This window comes from Tinamus guttatus, unplaced genomic scaffold (genome assembly GCF_059628265.1).
Source record: "Tinamus guttatus ecotype Peru unplaced genomic scaffold, ASM5962826v1 Tinamus_guttatus_pri_ptg000713l, whole genome shotgun sequence".
Lineage (NCBI taxonomy): Eukaryota > Metazoa > Chordata > Aves > Tinamiformes > Tinamidae > Tinamus > Tinamus guttatus.
The window spans coordinates 1,010,012-1,016,028 of NW_028289247.1; positions in this window are offsets into that span (position 1 = coordinate 1,010,012).

The following is a 6,017-nucleotide window of genomic DNA, read 5'->3' on the forward strand; positions in this document are numbered from 1 at the left end:
GGTTTTTGTTGTTTCCTTGAACACTTGTGTGCTGTTAAACCACAACCAAGGGCACACAAATGACCTGGATTCCCTTTCCTTTCCTACACCACAACCTGCAACCTCTTTCCAACCTCGTAATCTATTATTTATTGATCATAAATATTGTTTCATTATTTAAATTTCTTGATCCTTGTAGTCTCTCATCTTTTACAGATACGAAGCAATTGATATATTTGACCATCAAAATAATAATATACATTTTCATATATAACTGCCAAATTTGGATAACATTATATAGCAGTTGCTAAGGAGGTGTAGCTATAACCAGCCTGTCCGTGGGGACTGTGTTATTCTTAAAATTTAGAAATCTAATATTTAAAGGGATAAAACCTTTAGTGCAGCTTTTCTTTTGGTTTCTTTTGATGCCTATATGAGGAATAGTCAAGAGGTATGCAATGGATATATAATGGGTTTTAGACACTAGGAAATAACTTCCCCAAACTTAGTTGGATTAATAAAATGCCACATCGTTTGTAACTGCACTTTTTCCCCATATATTTTGATCAGATATGCTTTTTTTTTATTATTTTCCATCTTCATTTACTGAATTTGGTTCACAGCATGGATAATCGAACTGAATGAGAATCCAGGCTCCAGGATGGCTTCTACCACACAAGCTCATAGGCTGGCATGGCTCTTGTCAGAATATAATCTGAAATAAAATGCTACAAATAAGTAGGGCAAACCTAAGGAAAAACAGCAAAAAAACCAATTTTTTTCTAGTAAGACCCACTGAGTAATTACATTATCCAGTTCAATGACTGAACACACTTGTTTTCCTTGTTAACTTAATAGCTTTTAAGGGCTATTCCTGGATATTGGATCTTTAACTACCAACTACCGTTGCCATGATGCTTCTCTCCCACCCCCTGCTTCATTCCCATTTGGGTAACACACACACACACAGAAAGTGTGATTCAAGGAAATGTGTGAAATAGCAAAAGCATTAGGATGATTATAAGAGCTGTATTTTGAATGGATTGAAGGAGGGAGTCATTAGAAAAAAAAATAGGCTGCAACCCACATTACATTAATCTGCAAACTATTGTAACTGAAGAATTTCAGCTGTAATAAATAGTGGATTTTTGTAACTAATAGTGGATTTTTGAAAACTGCTGACCTCTTTCTTTATATTATTTTCCATATCCTTTGTGGCATCTTACCTCCCTGCCTCGACAGGTTGGCTTTCCCGACACTCCTGCTTCCTGCCCTTCATCAGGGCTGGTATGCAAAGCAACCCCGTATATTTGTCACTGTTCCCAAGAGATGTAACCTGACTTTTAGAGGTGTCAGGTTCAGGAATAATATAACTGGGACTCGGAATAATGTCTGTTTTGTAAGAGTTGTGGAACATTAAGTTTGCGGTAAACTCAATTAAAATTTCAACATCTTTACATATACGCTGTTCTTTTCCCAACTTTTTCTATCCTGAGCCTCAATACTCGGGACATAGTGTGTGTTAGTGACCCTAAGAAGGCAGCATGAAGCTCAGGAACAAGTGGTTTATTGTTGTATTAATGTAAAAACACTCTTTATATCACAGCATTACATTCAAAGGAAGCTAAAGCAACACAGGATAGCAAACGCCAAGTATTGAAGAAGTTACAAAATACATGGAGTTGGAACCCACTCTTTTTAACGAGTCACCTTTGACTAAGTTTTTGTACATCAGGAGTATTATCGAGTCACATTTTCCTGATTTCTCAGGAAAGAGGATTAGACACAGCCTAGTTTATACATGAAAACCAACATAATCTTTTGTTTCCAGGAATTAGACTTTGGGTAAACAACAAGCAGTACTTGGCAGTACTAGTCGGCAGGGGTTCTGCTCTTTAAAAAACATTTATTTGTAAATAATCTAAAGTCTTTACACTGGTAAGGCAGGTAACTGGAAGCTTTTTATAATTAATAATCAAAGAATTGCTTCCCCGCTACCCCCAAAGGAATCTACATCTGCTAAATTATATGTGAAGCATTGGTAGTTGTTAAAACTAATTAATACTAAGCTTAGATGAAATTATTCACAGACTAAGACTTTTTAAAATAAACAAGATACGAGTATTAGTGGTATGTGGACAAGACACAGTTATCCTTACAGGAATTATGCCACATTTTCTTTAAATCAGGTACTGAGCCCTGTCTACCCCTAGGACAGTTTACAAGACAGAGGATCAGGTTGATGAAATATTTTGTTTTCTGATGGAGCATCTAGCTTTTAGAGAATGGCCACTCAGGATCATGTTGTTTTTAGAAGAATGTAGAGCATACTGTGCAAAAATACAGAAAGGAAGACTATCAAATGAGAAGTAAGTATATATTCCATATATAGTATCTATTTGAAGAACTCTATTGCAGATTTCTTTGGGAGATGATACAAGAAGAGGCCAGCTTCACCGTGCTTCCGTGATCTAGAAATTTCACAATTCTGCAATTGTGAAGTTCCACATTCCACAAACCATTTGATAGCAAATGGGTTACAAGCAAGTCACTGCTCCAAGTTTTAAATAACAGCCACAGTCTCTTTCTTTGCTCTGCTGTTTTGGAATCTGCTCTTGCATTCTATTTTGTATTTCAGATCAGATACGGAATGTTATTCATGTCACCATGCAGAATGTTTTGTTATTGTTATTTTTTTCCTTATGATAATGCAAAAACAACTCAGAATTGCAAGGACAGATGCAAGCACTGACATGAGCCTATTTTTCTCTTACAAATAGAAAGCAAGCAGTAGTGTCTTCTGCTTGTTACCAAAGGCAATAAGTTACAGCTACATCCAGGAACGATTCAAGGCTGCCTGGAAAGCAATACTATATTTGCATCAGTAGAATACTCCATATATTGAATATTTTCTATAATATTTCTGTGATATTTCTTCTTTTGCAGCCAACTAGGCCTGTTTTGATAGTAGAATTATTAGAAGCATAAATAACTTTCATAAATAAAGAAGACAAAACAAAGTTCATGCTTGTAAGAGTGGAAAATATTGTGTGAAATGAAAATTTATCATATCATAGATTCAGAGTGTGCATTTGCTGTGGTCAAATAAATAGACAGCCTTATAAACTGACATGGTTTTTGTAGAGCAATTTAATATATCTTTCACATACTTTCCAAGTGTATTTTTCAGAAATGTAAATGCTTATGTTATTTTTACTCATGCAGATAGTGTTGAAAGACCAAAGGTTCCATTAGAGAAATGTAGCTGCCAAAAGAAAGAGAATTTCTGGACTAACTATATATCTGAAACAGCATTTGCACAATTTGTCTATACTATGCTTATTATTATTAGGGAAGAGGCAACAATTTTTAGGAAACTGATGTCCCTAATCTCCCTATACTGTCAAGCAGCACAGAGGGGGTCAGAATCACTCCTGCTAAATTTTGGTAACACAAATTCCCCCGCAATTACAGTGCAACCAGCAGTTGCCTTGCAGAAGACAATTATTGACTTGTTCGATTAATAAACTGCTGCCAGTAGGGTCAGGTGTGCAAACTCTCATCCTAAATGTCCAGAAGACTGACACCATCAGCAGACTCCAAGCGGCTGATCTCTTCCTTGTGTACCTTTTCCACAGATTACTTGTGCTTCTACCCTTAGTCATATCATAATCTCTCCCTCTTTCTCAATCTAATTTTATCCATCTGTCAAAAGCAGCCCAGTGTAGTGTCGACAAACAGCAGTTCCTTCCACGTGCTAATGATGTTGTAACATCTATATATTTACCCTTGGCTGGGGTTTTTAACCTTGCATCATAACTCTTCTCATCCCTGAACACTACATAGACCCCTTCTGAGATACTCAGATACATCTCCCTGGAGTGGAAAAAGGCACTGAAGACCCTCCTGTCAATCCTTTGTTAATCTCACTCTTTGGTACAGTAATTGCTGCGTACTTATTCTCTCAGCAAGTACTCTCTTACTACCACTTTGAAACTTCTGGAGAGAACCAAGCAAAAGACTCCTTTTCAAGAGGAAATCAGCAGATTCCAGGGACTTCTGAACACGACAGACCTGCCCCTTTAAGCTGGTTCCCCAAAAAAAAAAAAAAAAAAAAAAAAAAAAAAAAGCATTTATGACTTTTATTCAGCAGATAATGAAGAGATCTCAGAACTTCTCAGCATGACAGACCTGCTCCTCTAATCCTGCTCTCCAGGTGTCTTGTCTTCATTTTCTTGGCAAGTATCCTCACCTTTCCACAGGACCTGTTACACCTGCAGCAGAAATTCCCAATTAAAAATCCCTTGTTTTTACCAACCTTCTTCCTTTACCTAGCAGAAAGTTGTCTTACAACTAGATTTTCTACTTGCCATCTTGCTTAACAGTATGAGTGAATGACCTCAGGCCTTCCTGATCTCCTTTCCTCAGCACTTGGTGTCTTGCACTTAGACTTGGTGTTTTCTCTATTAAAGAGGATGAAGCCAAGGACCCCTTCTCAGCGCTTGAGACAACAGTTCCCTAGTCCCCCCAGTCTGAAGTTCTTTCTCATTTTTCTATAGGATTGTCAGGAATTCTGCTTCTTCTAGCTGGTACTAAAGATATTTAATTATCAATTGGTTGATCAAGAGGAAGATTATGTTAAAAAAGATAGTGGTCAAAGTTCCTTTATTTGATTTCACCTATTTTCCAACAGCATGCATTATTACCTCAGATTTATGTAGACGTATTGGGTATTTTAGGCAGAACAATTTCTTAAATTCAACTGATTTTTTAAAATGATTTTATTACCTAAAATAGTATAATGAGTGTTAGTGAAACAGAGATGCTTTATATTAGCTAATACAATTAAAGATTGTAAAGTGTACATTCATATAGGATGAGTTATCTGGTCAACGTACACATTATCCAAGCACTTTTCTGGAAATGTTACGACTTACAGTCCCTCTTTACAGTCTTCTAAAGTGATAAAAGAGCAAGTTGAAAGCAACTTCAGATTGTTTGTTTTGGTGTAAAAACCTGTTGTACCCAACACTGTATCTTGGAAGAACAAAACCTTAAACTGGATGTCAAGGCTTTGTACATTCCAAATGATTTTTTTTGCATCGAGATCCTATACTTTGTCAGCGTGACATCCCAACTTGTGTTTTTTTTTTGGGGGGGGGGGGGCTTGTATACGCACTACTAAAATGATATCATCCCTTTTAATGGAAACCGGACCAACGCGACTAAGCAGGAATTATTCGTTCACTGCAGTCATGACTGTTGAATGAACAACCGACAGGTGAACTGGACTGTAGCTGCCGCCAGTCACTCTAGACAGTCTCTTTAAACACAGGAAGAAATTTCCTGCCTGGGACAGAGTTTGAACACTGGAACAGGCTGGAGAGGCTGTGGTATCTCCAAGCTCTGCAGATCCGCACGGCCGGCTGGATGCAGCCCTGCATCTTACCCTGCCTGCAGTGTCTCCAGAGGGGCCTTCAGCCCTTCCACCACCAAGGAAAGGCTGGAAAACGGCTTCTCTGAAATAAGCACACCTGCACAATATTTATTATGAAAGTATCATTTGAAACAGCCAACTAAATATGTAATTCCTCAAGAGGTACATATTAGTCAAATGGCTCATGGAAATCTCCTAGTCTGGCCGGCCTTCTGCCCCATAGATTTCCAATTCTGTCGATTTCACAGAGCAAAATGAGCAAGCCCCAGCGGGAAACCAACGCAGGCAGGCAACGTTGGGTGAGTCCCCTCAGCGACTAGTGAGGTGCTTCCCTCCTCAATAACAGTAACATAAAAATAAAAGCTAAAAACAAAAATAAAATAAAATAAAATAAAATAAAATAAAATAAAATAAAATAAAATAAAGACGCTGGGGGGCGGTTTCGCTCTCGCCGGCAGCTGCCCCGGCTCCCTCCCAATGCCGCGGCCTGGGGGCTGCGCGCGCGGCCGCGGGTCTCCCCGCGCCGCCTCCCCCGCGACGCAGCGCGCGGGGCGGAGGCCGCGGCGGCGGCGGCTCCTCCTCCTCCTGCCGCGTGCGAGCG